This window comes from Lepisma saccharinum, chromosome 20 (genome assembly GCF_977018435.1).
Source record: "Lepisma saccharinum chromosome 20, izLepSacc3.1, whole genome shotgun sequence".
Taxonomy (NCBI): domain Eukaryota; kingdom Metazoa; phylum Arthropoda; class Insecta; order Zygentoma; family Lepismatidae; genus Lepisma; species Lepisma saccharinum.
The window spans coordinates 17,150,697-17,169,859 of NC_139248.1; the positions used below are offsets into that span (position 1 = coordinate 17,150,697).

The window sequence follows — 19,163 nt, forward strand, 5'->3', positions numbered from 1 at the left end:
TGCGCGATGAACCGGTACGCTATCGCCATAATGTGTGTTACAGAATCGAGATAACGAGTAACAGCAAGTACTCGTAAATGTAAGAAATATACATTATTTTCGTTAGAAATTCATTATTTCACCTAAAGAAATGTTCCGCAATGCAGAATAGTACGTTAGCAATGTAAAAAAAAGTGCGAAATAAATGATTTATAGGTGTCACCCCTATAGTAAAGTAGTACCCTATCTATATTTTGTGACTTTTAGGGACGATAGAAAGGATTTGTTTTATTGTTTATTGGATTGGTTTATTTTACTTCGCTTTTCTGCCACTTTTTGCTAATCGCGATGGAGATGATTGATGATATGATGAAACGGATGAGCACAAAGAGCACCCATGGCCAGACCGGGATTCGAACCCCGGACACGCTGTGCTGATCACTCAGACATGGAGTTGGTTCGATTTGTTTTAGGGCCATAATCAATTCGCATGCATGTCTGAAAATGGAGATCTCGTATTTTAGGGTGGGTTGAAGGGACCAGCCGGGACTGGGCCTACAGTTTAAAATGGGACCCAAACCACTATGTGTGTATGCACGGGTAACTTTTTACCTTACCTACCTACCTTTCAAGCAACCAAACGAACTACGTAGAAATTTTCAGCGAAATATGCAGGCTCGACCAGGACTCGAACCCGGGTCTCTGGCATGCCATGCCATTTCTCTAGTCACTGAGCTACCGAGCCGGCCTGATTCTTCGCTATCGCGGTTTTACCTGCGTGGAATCGTCTCTGCCAGTGCTACCGCAACGAGATCTGTTGCCTTTGAAACACAGTAGACTTCGACGTTGCCTGGTTCCTCCCAGCGTAGAGATGTTACTTGAAGCCGCTCACCGAATAACGCTGTATGGTACATTTGGGAATGTGCTGCGTTACCAGTGGAATCCTGCTGCTGCCCTGCGGCTACAGGCTCGAAGCTGGCCAGTCATATGGTCGGATGTTGCCTAAAGATTGATACTGTGTTTGTATAAGGTTTTATGTTTTTTCTACATTAGGCCAGTAACATACCAACAGGTTGTATCCGTCGTTCTCGCATCACTGAAATGTGTCATACAGCGTTATTCGGTGAGCGGCTTCAATTATTGTAGATTAGGCACACACAGGAGATGTACAGAACATTCCCTGACATTCGCTACGAGACTCGGCCGCAAGCGGCCCGGCATCAGCGCTTGTCTTTCCCGGTGAACGGGTCTGCGACAGTCGCTAGAGTTGGCTATTAAAATTACAGTTTTCATATTGTGTACTAACCTTGACTACAGAAGGTGTTGAAAATGATGTCCCTCTGCTGCAACACATTCCTGGCATCTCCCAAGGAAATTGGCATTTACACGTGCAAGTTCGTCTACTGTAATTCTCCCTATTTCTCATACAATACTCTCTTTTAACTCACGGATGGTGTACGGATTGTCTTTGTATACTTTATTTTTTAGATTTCCCCATTTTTCTTTCCACTTTTATTCAGAACTGACCCTGTTACTCTAAACTTTTTTACGAGGTTTAATATAGTGGTTCTATGTGGAACGGGAACACCAGGAAATTTCGTTGCAAAACGTCGTCGCACTTCTCCACAATATCTCTTTCCGAAGTAACTTTAACTCGACAAGATAAATCCTTTGTTGTAATGTAAACTTTTGTGGTGCCATATTAAGTCACAATCTTCAACACACGGACACGACAAAACACAACTTCCAAGGGCGTCAGTCTGCAACGTCAACAGAAAGGGAAAGAGCGCGAAGGCAGGGAGAGCGAAAAAAAAAACAGACTGTAGCGTGCGACTGTCGTGGACCCCATTCACCGGGAACTACAAGCGCTGACGCCGGGCCGCTTGCCGCCGAGTCTTGTAGCGAACATCAGGAATGCTCTGTACTACGTAGAAATTTTCAGCGAAAAATGCCGGCTCGGTAGCTCAGTGGTTAGAGCAATGGCACGGTATGCCAGAGACCCGGGTTCGAGTCCTGGTCGAGCCTGCATTTTTCGCTGAAAATTTCTACGTAAGTACGTACATCTCCTGTGTGTGCCTAATCTACAATAACCAAGGAACTGTTTTCCTTATGTTCTTTCAACAATTGAATCGGTCACACGAACAACATTCAGCAGCTAACAGTCACTAAAACAAATTGCTATACCCTGTCGCAATTATTTCTGGAGCAAGGGTGCGCATAGAGGCAGAGAAGGGGAGAAAATCGAGTGGGCAGAGTGAAGCAGTACGCGCTGCTGGAACGGCTGGTAGAGTCCAGCGCAGATAATTCTGCCGTGCAATGCGCGACAGAACTAAAGAAGCAGTGTTGCTAATGGAGCAGATAGAAAAATCGCTGCGGTGCGCCGATGCACAGCTGTTACGTACAACAATAAAATTAGAGAATTCAGGTCTATCTAACGTTGAGTTTTAAACGTCATGCATTATACCAGGACTAGGATTAATATGTACTAACAAGTGACTATGTATGTAGCTACATACATATGGACTAAAAATTCGCAAAATATGAACTAACACATAAGTAAAATTACCAAAAATGCTGCAAAGAAGACTTCTTCATACGATTCCTTATTTGAGTGATTTCAAACAAAATAAAAAAATATATATATTATTTTTCATTGCATTAATGCACTGGTGGCGTTCTAACTTTTCACTCCCAAAACCCGTATACACTGGTATGGAACTGCAACGGCAGATAATAACATGCCAACGTGTTAAACCGCTACAATTGCACCATAACACTCCTCCTGAAGCAGTATTATTATTTCCTCTCTGAGATCGGCGACAGTCGGTTGCCTTTGTTGTACATTTACAAAGGATGCCGGCTTCCACAACAATAACAAGTACATATACTGCCACTAGACGATAAGCTGCGCGGCTTTTTCTTTTGTTATGAACCAGGGCCGGCGCTAGTCATTTTGCCTCCCTGGGAGGTGGCGGCAGATGCCGCTCTATTTCGACCCCCCCGGTCATTACGCAGCAACGGAAAATTGAAAATCAATATATTCCTAACTAAAACATCAAAATATAAAATAAATAATGAGACTTCTTATGCTATTTCAATACTATTCAGCGCAAAAGAATATCTCGCTCGATCACAGTTTTCAATAGGCTTATTTTTTTCTTCTCTTCAAATTTTGCCGCTCTGGGCGATGGGACGGTTCGCCCTCCCCTTCCGCCGGCCCTGCTATGAACTTGGTCACCCATCAAAGCATGGCAATTTTAACACAGAAAACAATATGTATCGCATTAAGCAGCAAAAATGACAGCCTCCTCTATGCAATTTCTACAAGAACACGTGCCGGAGCCAGAGTTGAAATGATGTTGGAGCCACATAATTTATTTATTTTGAATAATTCCAAAATTATGAAATATGAACAATTTGTTGCTGCTGTTCGCTGCTCTCTTGCCAAAATGCTTTATTGGGATGCTAACACCATGACTGGCTTCCTCCTTCATGAACTCGTGCACGTTGCTTAGAATTTCCCGAGCTTGGCTATGCAAGGTTTTTGATTTCAACTTCGACAGAACTGGAGGCATTATGGAATTTAACGTTCATTAGCAAACACACACTTTTACATAAACACACGCAATACACGCACACAACGTCAAACCGGTCAAATACTTAGTATAAAATAAAAATATGGTGCTTCCAATCCAACAAAACTCACCGCCACTTTACCTGCTTTCCCCTTCCGTGACAGAAATAGTGCTTCATTATTACAGTTGGCAACACTAGTTACTAGCTAGCCAATGAACATGCACTGCATAAAAGAAGCAACGACTACGCCGTGCTATATTGCCATATTGCCGTCCCTGCTGACCGGTGGGAACCGCGAGCTGGAGCGCTGTTCAATTGTTTTCAATGAAGTTTGCGCGAGTGTGTCCAGGAATGGAATGACAATATGGCAACAATAGCGAAGGTTTTCGAGCAGGGTAGAACACGTGATGCTAAGAGAGAGGGAGACGAAACGAAAATACGTTTCTACGCAACGGCAAATTTACGTGTGTGGCACTCTAACTGCAGTTGGTTCCCCCTCCCACAATCCCGTTCCTCTCGCCTGTTCATTGGTGGAGCCGTCTAGCGTCATTACTTGTTTTCGTTCACTTGCTCCGATAGCTGGGACAGAGTGGAAGGGCTCTAAACCTGCCATTGCTAAACCTAACAATTCCTAACTTACACTTCTTATTAGTTCAAATAATGCGGTTATGAAGGCCAGGTTTGGAGCTCTTGGCATTTAGTTTCAGTCAGAGGCGCAACCACGAATTTTTGTCTGGGGGGGGGGAGGGCAAGTACCAGGATAAACGTACCAATAATAATAATAATAATTTTAATAATAATACTTTTAATAAAAATAATGTTACTAATGATGTTATTACAACATTATTATCATTGATTTGCTTTATTTTACTTCGCTTCTTGTGCCACTTTTGGCTAATTTGCGAAGATGGGGATGAGTGATGATGGCATGATGAAAATGATGAATGGATACTCGCAAACATCCATGCCCAAGCCGGGATTCGATCCCAGGACCAACATTATTATTACTATTATTAGTGTTAATATCAAAGACGTTATTATCCTCGTAAATTACGCAAAAAGGGGGTAGAAATTTGTGCTAAAGCATTTGTGTTCGAACAAACTATTTGAACAGTGGCGTAAGCTGAGTCGAAGATCTGGACAAACTCACTTTGACACCTGGTCCTAGGCTATGGAGGAAGACTGGGCTCATTCTTGACGTCTTCGAGGAAGCCACGTTGTCATCCGAACGGTAGTCAGGTTGCAAACTTGTAGGAACCAAGGTTGCCAACTTATAAAAATTCAGGTTGCCACCTTCTAAGAATTCAGGGTGTCAACTTCAGAATTGCCATTATCTTATTTTTGAAATCAGGTTAATTCACAGTTTCTAATTGATTTTTCTTCAGTATTTCACTACTTAGGCTTCAGGCTTCGCAGATAGCCTGCATTTGAATATTTCTTTAACACGTTCAATTTCACATTAATAACGGAAAACAAGCACATGAACTATTTTTGAAGGACAGAAAATGCTTGATAAATGCATTGCAAATATAATTCTTTTTACATTAACATAACTTTCATGCACGATATATGTTTCACATATATGCAACGTGGACACTAAATTGTGTTCGTATTCAAAGTTTCTTTAATAAATATTATGTACAGCACAGCATATATTATTTAAATACATTACACAACCAATTCATCCATCTCACAATAAACCGATAGCAAAAATGACATAAATTGTCTCTGAAATGTGCACGCTCCAGTTCCTCAAAACAATTGTTCATGGATTTAAAACAAAATCAATTATGACGAGTCTTATACCTCTGTCTGATTGTTTTAAAATGCATTACAGCGAACAAACCTAAATTGAGAGTGAAGCGAGCAAAAAAATGTTTGGATCGAAGTTTTTCGCAGGCTGAAATCAATATTAATTGAATAGGGCGCAAATAATTTCACGGAACGCCATGGCATTATATCATTTACAACTTTTGTGCCTTCCTGATGGTGTATTGGTAATATCATCGTCTTGTGATCAAGGGATCCCGGGTTCGATACCCGGTGGAGGCACATAGTGGATCGGAACCCATTTTAAGCTATACGCCTTCCTGTGCATAAAGTAGGCTTAAAAAAAAAGCACAAATCAATCAATCAATGTTACAACTTTTTTTCATTTAGATCGTTCGGCGCCCAGGGCCGTCTCCCGCCGTCCCCTAGCTATGGCTCTGAACTTGATAACATTAAGAAACGAAGGCAATGCGAGTGAAGCGAGCAAGAAATTTTTTTACGAAAAGTATTCATATTTGCATAAAATTTGAAGTTCTGGGCGATAATTGCCCACTGCAGGTACACTTGGCCGTCGATGTTTGCCCCCCTTGTCCCCCCCAATACTTATTTCCGACCAAGGTTGGGGGGCAATGCGCGCCCTAGCCCCAGCTGTGGTTCCGCCACTGGTTTTAGTGGTTAGTTAGCAGCTGGCTGTGCCCCACACCAGATCTTTTTTCTCTCATACGCTTTTCCCCCGCGGCGGAATGGTTATCACATCGCGCTACGACGCCAGGGGTCGTGGGTTCGAATCCCGGCCTGGGCATGGGTGTTTGTGAGTGTTCAGTCATAAATTTCATCATATCATCATCATATCATCACTCATCCCCATCTTCGTAATTAGCCAAAAAATAAACCAACTCAATAAACAACAAATCTTATACGTTTTTCCTCAAAGAGGAAGTTCCTCTATCTGTTCAAGACGTGCCACTACTATATTCTAGAAGCCAAAAACAATTTTTCTCCAAATTAATGCCTCTGTCGGCAAAACTGTTGGGTTACATGTTCATGAGACCAATTCAATTGTTAAAGGCAACAGATCCTTACGAAACAATAGACGGGACCAGGTTTCACAGCATTGTTATTATCTTCGTCCCAGTCTAGAAGAGTTGGGTGATGTGTGACAAGGCAAGACTGGAGGAGGACACGATGCAGACATCTGATCTCTGGAAGGAACGAAATTTGACGGACTTTGAATAACTACCTATTAAGAGACCTGGGACGTGGGGGTAAAAAGGAACAACTTTTCAGTAAAAACACACACACGCGGAAAAGAGGCTGACAGAAGTGAGACACGCCTTGTTTCCAAACACAAAGAAGGATGGTTCTAGAAGGAATGGTGGCCGTGAGGAGATAACTGGTTGTCGGTAACAGAGGATGGTCTCTTGACATCTGAATCCGTCAAGTGGGAAGGAAGCTGGCTTCTTCATGCTACGTGGTCACCAGACAGTTTTGGTACAGGAGCCCTGGATTTCAATACTCTATCCCAAAAGCAGTGCTATAGTCCCAAATTTTTCACAGGGCATACGCTGTGGAAAGTTATATGGAGACCATGTTTACATGAACTTTGCATTGTGTTTCCACTAAATATAGATGAAAGCATTTAACTTCTACAAAAAGTGTCCTTCATGGTAAAATACTGAGTATGCCGATGCTACACTCAATTTTAACAACTCACAAAAGCGGCAACTTTAAAATAGTGCCTCCCAGATGGCGCAGTGTCATCTTGTAATCAAGGGATCCCGGGTTCGATACCCGGTGGAGGCACTTCCCACACAGCACACAAATGTCCAAAAGATATCCATGGATATTTGTGTCGGAAGTTCTGGATATCCAATATATATCCAGGAATGTCCAATTGACATCCACTGGATATCCATTTGTCCGCATACGTGATATCAAAAAGATATCCAGATAGGATATGTTTTGGACATTTTCGGATCACTTTTGGACATGTTTTGGACATAAAGTGGGACTTAATCCCGACATTATGCTTTGATTTAAAAAATTTTGTACGTACTTTGGATATTGTATGAACACGAAAAGTACAATTTTTGATCTCATCTGGATATTATTTCGATATGAAAGGATGCATGCAACAGTCAACCACCAATTTTCTTGCTCCCCCCTAAAATAGGCACTAGTCAAGTTGGATAGTTCAAAGAGCTAACCGATCTGAAACCTCGCACTGATAATGAGCAGGCTAGAAAGTTCATATGAAATAACCTAACTCTGAGTATGCGTGTCAGTTTTTCTGCACTGGATAATAAACCTTTTCGAGCAAGGCCTCATCTCCAAGAAGCTATTAACTCGCGGCAAGCCACGACACCTAGCGACCAGTTGAGTGAGATGAGTCAAGGCAAAATGGATAATAAACCTTTTCCTGTTCCCACAAAAATAGGCAATAATCTAACTACGCACTGGTAATGATCAGGCTGGAAAGTTCATACGAACTAACCGATCACTGCACAAAAAAAAAGGTAATTTTTCTGCACCACTCATAGCTCCTGATTATATAGTCATGAAACAGAAGGGTTGGTCATGGAAGATTCACTTTTATTCACTGCATTACATTTTCTTCTCATTCTTGTAGCTTAATGTTCACACATCTTTCGAAGGGTATTAGAACACAATTTTTCATTATATTTATAATCAAATATACCATTATTTGCTTTACGAAAACTTAACTTTCTTTTATACATTTTGCGAGTGCCATCTAGCGACTGCAGCTAACATCAACATCATAATGTATCCACATTTCACTTCGTAACACGTGTATTTAGGTTTCTATTTCATTTTGTCATTATTGTTTATGTCTAATGAGTATCTCTATTGTTATATTAAATGGGTGTGCCTATTATTATATTTTTAAAAAATGTACCCACCCACGCTAAGTACCACATAAATACTTCAAGCTTGCGTCCAGCTTGCCACAGCAACCTTGCTATCGTAAGCTTTCCGCAAGCTTGTGTGCTATCTGGGTATATGCCCTTGCCTTGCCAGAGAATCGATAAACTCTGAGCGCATGCGCACCCGAGATACTTGCAAACGGAACTTATTTTCCGGACAACCCTCGTAGATAGGTGCGTCCGTTCTCTTCGCGAAAGAGCATGTTACACGTATGTTAACTTCCTACATCGCATTCCTTCATTAGGAAAGTAGATCCTCATTGAGTCTGGTATGGGTGAAAGGGGAAAAAAAAAAGTTGAAGGTGAACCTCTTTGCTCTCATCTGATCGAACTGCTTGGTGATGCAATCTCAATACACGCTCACGCACGGATCCCACTCAAGAATTAAACTTTTTCGCGTTTAATTACTCCCCCCCCCCCTTCCCTCTATTCAGGATCCACGCATGGATACATGCAATGGCTATCAGTTACGCCCGCCCCTCCCTCAGAAATCTTTGACTGTGGAAAATCAAGGTTACAAGAAAGGTAGGTCGAATCCTTCGTTACCAGCTTGCATGCTTAAATGTCTTGTAAGTCCAGACAAATATTGCCATACGCAGATGATATCGCATTGGCTGCACGTGGTCCCTTTATCTATCTATCTAATATATAAAAATGGATGTATGTGTGTGTGTGTCTTTGTTCCGCCATAACTCTCGAACGCCTGGAGCGATTTCAGCCAAACTTGGTACACGTATCACTTGCAATATGGAAATAAATGCTGTGGGGGTAAGACACCCCTGGCACCCCTAGGGATGTGAGTGGGAAAGGGTGACGTGTAAAAATAATCGAAAACGACCGATATTAGTGTGGAGTTCATAGTTTTCGGGGTCGCTAAGATGAATAGTGACACTTCCAATGCCGTTCAACTCCAAGACACCCCTGGCACCCTTAGGGAAATATGGGACCTGGGAACCTTCCTACATTACGTCTGGACAAAGAGGGCGAATGAGATGAGGGACCGGAGTGAAAGTGCCTGAGAGCGGTGTGCAAAAAGATTCTTGCTGACATAATAACTAGTGCTATCAGAGTAAAATGATAAGAACTTAGGTTCATAGATTGTAGTGAGGGAAGAACCCACAATTAATATGAAAGGTAAAGTTCAACATGTGAGGACATAAAGAGAGGGGATATGGAAAACCAAAAGAAGGAGGGAAAACTTCATTGATGTATGGAAATGTGTGTGCAGCAGCAAACTGAAATTGAAGTAAACCTATATTATATAATTATTATTATTATATTATACAAACGTAGAGACACGAACACGCCAGTCACCCTTTGAGCTTCGCATGGTAACAATAACACAGAAGTTCCTCGCAAGACTAGTAAACAGGAATTGTCCTGAGTTTAACAGGTTGCATTTGGCAAGGATAAACCTCGAAATTACTTGTTCCATTTTGGAAGCGAGTTTCTTTTTGTTTTGCAGGAAGGCCCTGAAGAAAACAACGGGATCTTCTGCAGCTCTCGTTGAGGGATGAAGGGAGGGGGGACGGGGGTTAAGAAGAGCATCTTCCTTCATAATAACACCGCCAGGGGGCTGGTTTTCGTTGCTCCCTCATAAAATGTTTGTTCTCCCTTCCGCCTCTCTGGGATCTCCCTAGGGAAGTTCCATGAACAATAAACGATGGAACATTCAGCCGCAGGAAGAAGGGATGAAAGGGGGGGATGTTCCTGGAGAGATCGTCTTAAGAAGCTGAACGCTGTAGCATCAAAGTTTAATTGCAGAAGCAATAAGATAATGAACTCGAGTGAGTTCGCCCGAGTAGAAACTGGCTGTGAAAGGGCGGTGAGGAATTTAACGTGATGGAAAGCGATGCATACCGTTAGTTCAGATTACCAAGATGTATCAAAGCTAAGCGGATCAACCTGAAGATTCGATTCTTTTGAATCGATTTATTAAGTGGTTCGTTCTATTGATTACAATCGACCCTAAGATTGTCTGATGATAAATCCCTTTCTGTTACATGTTGAGTATGTGTTTTGAGTCAACGTTGTACACAGTTTAAAGTAGGGATTGATTGATTGATTTGGGCAGCGTTTGAAGTTAAAAATGTTAGCTGGGGGGGGGGGTCGAGCCTTGATGTTAGCTGGGAGGATACTCACATGGTTTAACATGGTGACAATGCGACAGTTGTGGAGGAGGGGGGTTCCACTTCAAGCACGAGATTTTACTTGGCATGGCATTCCTTGGTAAATCGCGCAGATGAGGATGCCATGAATGAACATGAAGAACACCTCGGGATTCGAGCCCGGTGCTCCTGGCGTCGTAGCACGGTTGGCTAGTGCGTTTGATAGAGTCAACATATTTGTACCAACTGGCACATTTTGGGTTCTGTGCGTGGAGAGAGTCCCTAATAATATATTAATTGTTATCGTCTAACATATATTCTCCCTCCTACTTCATTATAATTTAACTGCACAGGATTACGCCACCGAAGTAAGCATTTGAATCACATGCAGACAACTGCCTAACAACAACGTCAGTTGCGGACTACACTCTCCTTGCTTCTAGCTATCTTCCAACAATGACTACCCATGCAATTGTTCCCAAAGCCTTCCAGACAGAACTGAGGAAAAGGAGAGAACATACAAGTCATAAAATTCCTCTCTCCTTCTCTATTCCTAAGAGAGACACAATTACTAGATGCATAAGTTAAGAAGAGATAATGAAAATCCTCTTGAAAGCGACTCACAAAGCCCCATCCACAAGGCGGAAACATTTCTTCAGGTACTCCCAGATGAATAACTCGACCCGTCGAAGAAACAAAAAAAAAAATGTTTCCAACTCGACTCTTATTGTGAACATGTTAGCAGACTAGCCTCAGTTCCTGAGCTACTGGTGCGAGTCAATTAAATATGGTGACACAGCGAATCTATAGATCTTATCAAGTCCATGGACTAAACAAGATGGCGCACCTTTGATTGCCCATCAAAAGAAATTGCTGCACTTCAACTAGAGTGCTAGAAATCAGTGATGGATTGAAATTGCATACAGCATTTAGTTCGTGGAATGCAGTACCTTTTTTTTTTTTAATATAGTTGAATCTGATGACATAATGATTCCTACGTTGAAATGTCAATGAAGCGGAAGTATTGAGTGTTTATGTATTACGCCCCAGGGTATCGTGGTGTGGGACAGCTACGTCACGCTTTCGAAGGTATCGGTAGTTGCTACTGCCATTCTAGTCCGAATTCGAGACATACACTCCGTCCCAGCTATCCCTGAAGCAGGCGAACGAAAACAAGTAAGTCTCTGTGCAAGTAATGACGCGAGACTGGACTGCTCCACCAATTAACATGTGAGAGGGACGGGATTGCGTGTGGGGTAAAGCGGCTGCAGTTAAACCTTCCCAGCAGTGTGTACTACTTCGCTCAGCCCACTCAATCCCCCTTCTCTGTCGCAATGCGCGCCTTGTTCCAGAGATAGCTGGGACATGAAATTGGGAGAGATGTGGAAGGTGCAAGTACACGCAACTAGCTGTAGCCCTACGCTCGGCAGACATATTGGATTTTTCACTTTATAGATGCGACATTTATTGAATAGATAATCTAAAACTCTGTGCTACCTGGACATTTTATCGATAACGCTGTATTCGATTTAAGTAATAAACAGGTTCAAAACATGATGAAGTTTGGTTAACGTTTGTTTTATGCTTCCGTGTTGTATGCCTGCGTCCCAAATGATTGATGTGTGAGACATCTAGTGTGGAAAATGCCAACTGTAGTACTAAGGACAAGGAGCGGCAGGCGACAATGTTGATGAGACATAATTGAGAATCTTAATTCTAATGCGAATACTATAAATGCGATTTTAATAAATTTTGATCAAAGTGGCGAAAGTAGAAAGAGCAAGCAGATTTCCACATGCTTCATCACGTTAATTGCCATCCTGTTGCTTGCTTTCAGGCTTAAGTTGTAAATTTTAGTTCACTTTACAAGCAGCACTCCGCTACTTTGTGTTAGCACGAAGTGTTTTCTTTACTTAGATATCCTGATAACCTTGTTGCTGTCGCTATTATTAGTGATGGGGCTATAAATATGCGAAAACAAGTAAAAAAGTCAAATAACAAGAAACACGATCTACAAAAAATATGGAAAATATATATAACACTGCAAATATTGAGCTGGCGGAATTTGTAAATTTTTATCGCTTGATGTAAATCACATTGTTAGCGCCATCTGTCGAGAATATTTTAAAAAAGGGGAAACAGTATGATACAGTGAAAACACATTTCACTCATTTATTTCCGAATTATTTACATTTGTACTTACCTTATATGCATAGTGGAAAATTTTTCAACTTGGGATTATGTTTTTTTCACTGAAAAAAGGGTAATTTTTCACATTACAAGTATTTATTGGTCGTTGCTAATTCTCTTTCGTTACACACAATATGGCGGGCAAATCTTGACTCACGTTGTCTATCGTCAGCTGATATGCAGTGTTTCCAAATTTATTAACCGAAAAATGCCGCACAAACTATTCACAGAAGGTTTTTAAGCGAAAATTGATCCACAAACCATTCACGGAAGGTTAGGTTAGGTTCAGTTAGGTTAGGCAAACATAGAAAATTAAATTGGAAAAAAAAACGCTCACACGTCACCTTGTAAAACTACCTCATGGTTGCTACACTGACAGGGGGTTACATGATCGAGCGCACGGAACATTTGATTCACGTAGTCGACGGTAATGGTGGCACGAGCTATCGTGCAACGGAGATACATTAATGTCAAAAATTAAATTATTTACCGGCCGAATAAGTTGCACTAATGGAAAAAACACTATTCCCAGCTTCCAAAAGTCCACAGGAACTCAATTCCGTTAGTAGTTTCCCGTATTTTCTCCTGTATTTGTGAAGAAATGTGTTTTCACTATATCATACTGTTACCAAAAAAAGGGGTTTTGCTTTGTTTTGTATTTAATGCTGGGCCAAAAGGCAGCTTTTGGGAGCACCTTAGTGACGACTCATCTGAAAAAATCTGCAGGAAGGCACAGGAATATTTCCTGAAAGGGGGCAGCTGCATTCATTCAATGTACTCCTAAATATCATACGAAATTGCATGTATTGGGTAAAAGAAGTTAATGCGTTTTCTTCGTGAGAATTCTTATTCATGGTTTTTCAAACATTGTGTCAGCTGAAAGAAACCACCACTTCCCCTTGCAACATGAGAAGTTGCATAGTTTTTCTTAGCAGCAGTCAGTGCTAATTCCGACGATATTGAAATAAATCTTACCTCGTGTTCTTCGTCTTGAAGTCGGCGCTATTGTGTAGTGATTTGTCTCAAGTCGTCATTCACGCCGCCAGCCTCCCACTTGAGTTTTGGTTAAAGCCAAATTTACGCACAGAGGCAAATAGGGACTGGGCCTCCAGGTTAAACAGGGATTCGAACCACTATGTGCCTCCGCCGGGTATCGCACCCGGGACCGCTTGATTACAAGGGACGATTATTGCTCATGACCAGGGCCCGCATCTTGATGGCCTAAAAATATCTTTCAAATGATCCATAAAATGACCTAAAAAATTTGTATTTGTTTCAGCAAGGTATGACAACTATTACCGAACAGTTCTTACTTAACGTTAGAACTGAATTTACAAGGTGTATGTAAATATCTTATCTTATACAGAATTTATTGATTGACCGATTTGGTGTTTTTAAGTCCACTTTATGCACAGTAAGGCTGATCGGGACCGGACCTACAGCTTAAAGTGGAATCCGAACCACTATGTGCCTCTACTGGGTATCGAACCCGGGACCCCTTGATTACAACGCGACGACGCTACCAATGCGCCATCGGGGAGGCTACTTATACAGAATTTATGCAGTAGGTAATGTCTAGCGGCATATTAATTTGTTCCTACAATCGTATGGCGATAAAATTAATGTTTTCACCGTTACAGATGTCAGTTCCTGGCTAAAAATCAGGGAGTGATATATAATGCAATTACATTATGTTTTTTCCTTTTGTAATGATGCCAAAGAAAAGATCAGAGAAAGACACAACACGCGAAAAATGACCACAAACTTGAACAAATAAAATAAAACTTAAGGAATAGAAAATATAACGAAAAATGCACAATAAAATTCACATTTTTATAACCAGAGGTTCGTATTCAAGAGCAATGCATATTACTCAAGGAAAAAAAATGACATGTCATCAAAACCCGGCCATGTTCATGACTATACATAATTTTCCCTTGTGGACGATAGGTGATATAAGGGTGCAAAGGGTTTATATGGATGATATCAGGGCAACCTGTCACAGATAAAATATTTTTCTTCCCGGAAGATGGCAGCTCTGCATAGAAATATTATTTAGATAATTTTAATCTTCTCACAGTAGATGTAGGTCTTGATTCGTATGAATTAGTTAAAGTAAAATGACTTCAAGAATTTGCAAGAAAATAGCAAATTTGTTGTCCAACTGAGAATAGTTATTAAATATCGCCATGTTATTAATTGGAGACTATGTATTATTATACGTACTGAACAGTAGCTACCATGTACATAAAAGTAGGTGTATGATAATATAGATTCGTTATATTTTTGAAGATCTCAACATGTTATACTGGGATTTAATAAGTTCAAAATAAAAATAAATTTTCTCAGGAGGATCGATGACAGAAATCATTAACAAAGCACAAAGAAAAAGTGTCAAAAATAAATCTAGAAAAATAATCATAATGAAATGAAGAGGCCGGAGGGAAAAGGACGCGTCCGGATCCTGCATTAAAGGTACCATAGCAGCATTCGCCTGTTACGACTGAGGAGAATCGTGGTGGAAGAAACGAGGTGGGACTCTTAACCTGTGATTTCGTGTAACTTTGTTTGTCTGTCACAGTTCAGAGGCGTCTCGTGAACGCAAGCGGTGAATGCTGCGCATGCGTCAATTGTGGGGAAAAAGGAACGCTTGCTTGCTCTACGATGACATTCATGAGCATTTCTACATTCTAATTTCTTCATATAGGAGAAGTATTTTACACGAGTGCGCTGAACTAAGCTTATATTACATTTCTTGGATCTCAAGTGAAAGAAAGTAATAATTCTTTTCCCACAATTGACGCATGCGTCACTTCAGATCCAAGAAATGTAATATAAGGTTAGTTCAGCGCTCTCGTGTAAAATAAATACTTCTCCTATATAAAGAAATTAGAATGTAGAAATGCTCATGAATATCGTCGCAGAGCAAGCTGGCCTTTTTCCCACAATTGACGCATGCGCAGCATGCACCGCATGCGTTCACGAGACGCCTAGCTAATCCCGACGGCGATGATGGGTGATGAAATTGATAAAGGGACACTCAGAAAGAACCTTTGTCCTGACCGGGATTCGGGCCCGAGATGCCTGGAGTCGTAGCACGCTGTGGTAACCAATCCGCCACAGAGGTAGGCAATTTGATTCCCGACATGTAAGTCAAGAAACGAGTTTGTTTGGGATCACAAAAAAAAAAAACGTTTATGGCAACCAAATAATATGTTTAAATGGCCGACGAACAATTGATTGCTTACCAGAACCAAATTATTTTAGTAATTATTCACAGGAATCAAATGTCTACCGGGTTCGAATCGCGGTATGGGTATTCTTTGTGATCAATGTCATCACAACAGCACTCATCCACATCGCCGCGATTAGCCAGAAGTGACAGAAATGAGACGTAAAATAGAGCAATTCAATCAATCAATCAGAATAAATTATTTTTAAAATAATCGTGCGCATACATTTTGTAAATGTTTAAAAACAAATTGTGTGGAGTTACTAAAAAGCTGTTATCAAACACGTTTTGGTGTTCAATCAATTGTTTTATTATTAATGGTTGTGTTGTTAGTAGTAGTAGCATATCAAATGTGAAGCTAGCACGTTATAAATGATAATGAAGATGACGCAAGCAGTGGCGTGCCCAAGGGGGGTTGGTGGGTGTCAACCCCCCCCCCCTTTCCTTTGGTCCAGTATTCATAAAGAAACGACAAAGGCAGGAAAAAAATGTAAAATGAGGACCAACTACTAAAAAAAAAATATGCATAACCTTTCCTTTCAAAAATCCTGGGGTCGCAAGTGTGTATAATGTAGTGTGTTTCAATAAATTAACTTTTTTTTATGCGAGATAGATCAGTATCATTTGGAAGAGCATTTTTGTGCTCTTCTTCTCTGTACCATAAGTACAATCACTAACATTATTTCATCGAACTGTGAAACTACTATTATACAAGCATGCATGCCCAGAAGGGGGTTATGGGGGCCACGACACCTCCTGGAAGTTGAATGTCGCCAAAAAATTATACATTTCAGTCCGAGTGATTTATGTTAATTATTCTAGGAGAGTTGCGGAAACGTAACTTCAAAGTCAAGGACTATTATTTGGGGGGAGGGGCGAGGCTATTACAGGGGAAAATATAACTAGTTTGCCCCCCCCCCCCTCAGAAAAAAATCCTGCGGACGTCCATGCATACACGCAACGTTTATCAAGAAATACTGAACAATGTTGCTTGCTAGTTGTTATTGGCTAAAGAGGAGAAAAAGATCGAAGGTTTGTAGTTGCGTTATTTAAATACTGAATACAGGGTGTTTCCAGCGACAATTCTTGCGAGGAGATCCTCTGCAGTCTCGCTTTCTGTGACACTGTTCGAACGACCCAGGGGTTGTTCCAACGGTACACCAAAACTTTGTTCGACTATGTCATGCCTGCAGGGAAGCCGGGGGACGCCACTTTGAACAAGTGTTGTGAATGTAGCAGCTTGTGAGACTTGTGCAGGTAATAAAAGTATTACATCTTCATACATCGATTTTCGCTTATAAATTTCGACTAAGTCGTTTCCGGACCAGGGTTCGTTATCTCAAATTGATACATGTGCCCTTCTCCATCATCCCTGAAAGTTTGTATCATCAGCCCGGAAACACCCTGTATATGCACACCAAGAGGAGTTATTTGCGGAAGTTCAGCGAGCTCAAGAGGTCAGGGGGAAGGGGTAGAATGATACAGGTGGCGCGGTTGCCATGGCGCCTGAATTTTCAAATTTAGTTCTAAAAGAAATATATTAATATTTCGAGTTCGTTTATGGAAATTTCCATTACCTTTTTTGAAATAACGAGTACAGTAGCCTATGTGCTTTCTTAATGTTGTGTTTTCTGTATCAAGTGTTAATTAAATCAGAATAATAAACATGTTATTAAAAATTTCTGCAATGTCGCTAGCCATGATACATTTCTGCAATGTTAATAGAAGAACTTTTAAATCTGCGGTGATATGGTAGGGAAGTCTTGACGTTTGGCATGATGGCATGTGCGGTAATTGCGCCGCAATAGCGGGTTTTAGACGATTTGATTGATGTGTACAGTTTGAAGAAAGAAAAAGGTAAAATGACTTTGTGTTGAGTCTACAGTTACTGTTGAGGCATCAAAAGAACTTTTCAATTTAATTTTTCTAAAATTTCTGAAGCTTACTATTGTACCGTAACTTTTTCAAAGTAATACGAGTATTGTATCAATAAAAATTTAATAAAATGCAAAATGCAATAATCGTACTGTTTTGCTTCTTTTAAAACTGACAACCAATATACTAATTAATATTTGTTTACTTAAGCGAGGAAATTTAATATTTTCAAATCTAAAAGGCCTAAGTTGTTTTTAAGTTGTAGTTTTTTTTAATTTCCGGGGGAAGGCCTCCGAGCCCCTTATAAACTAGGGGATATTCAAAAACCCTCAGGTACATCATATGCTTCTCCCAGAGTCTGCATCCCCGCCCCTAAAGCAAAAGCTCAAACTTCGCCCATGGTAACATGTTTTACACCCCAGCCCTTCAATGAATAATTTAATTTTTCATGAATCATATTTCATAATGTGTGGCTTTTTCTTGCACCGTATTTACACAAAAAAAATATGTGGCTCCTGAGAAAGGGGGGCTGCAGCCCGAATCTTAGCATAGGGCGCCGTGGAATTAAAACAAAATTATATTATACCAAATTCGAACAATTTCTCACCTAGGAAGAAACCTAATATAGGAAATATTCTAGTGTTTTATGGGGAAAAGACTAATGTTTCCTCACGACTGCCATCTGTTGTCTTTCGTGCATACTATTTATCTTCTTCCATAGTTGATGATAGAAGAGAAGAGAAAATTTGTTGTAAATAGAATTCTTTTCACTTTGTTCGAAACCAATATAGTTGAAAATGTCACTTTCCTTTCATGAAAGCCTTGAAAATGAATCTTAATGCACTTTAGATTGTCTACGTATTCTATGTAAACTACAACCCAATGTAATCTACGCGTAGATTACGTGTAGACAACGCATGTAGACGTAAACTTATAGTGTACGCACATCACTGGTCGTAAGCGAGGTAGTGGTGTAATTTCCTGACATGCGGATGCTGTACTGGACATTCTACAACATGTTTTCTTCCGAATTAAAGTACTCGGGTTACCGCCAGCAATGTTAAACCGACGTTAGCTTCCAACGTTTCGAGCGCATACATTGCGCTCACCATCAGGGAATGTGATGCGCTCGAAACTATTTAACACATTCCCTTGTGGATGAGAGCAATGTATGCGCTCGAAACGTTGGAAGCTAACGCCGATTTAACCTTACTGGTAAACCCGAGTACACTTGTTCGAATCACGTCGCCATGAAAGCTACAATTCCTATGCTTTCTTCCGTTCCATACATTTGAAACTTCCATTCACCAAATCGTAATTATGTTTTTTGTACATTTTCATTTGCATTTCCGGTAATGTCTTCCAATAAAAATTTCATTTTTAGACTTTGATGAATGTTGACTTATCTGCTCCCCTTCCCCCGCCCCTGATCCTTCAGTTAACGTTCTTGCATAAACAAGTCTTCTACAAACAGAAAAATGAATGCAT

General features: G+C 40.7%; 1 protein-coding gene and 1 non-coding gene across 2 annotated transcripts in view; one reads left to right on the top strand and one right to left on the bottom strand.

The window, feature by feature from the left end:
• LOC146003359 (uncharacterized) overlaps nucleotides 1-19,163 on the bottom strand; it is a 545,908-nt gene that overhangs the window by 522,892 nt on the left and 3,853 nt on the right. The window lies entirely within an intron of this gene.
• TRNAT-GGU (transfer RNA threonine (anticodon GGU)) lies at nucleotides 1,933-2,004 on the top strand. The gene has a single exon. It is a non-coding gene; the product is annotated as a tRNA-Thr (tRNA).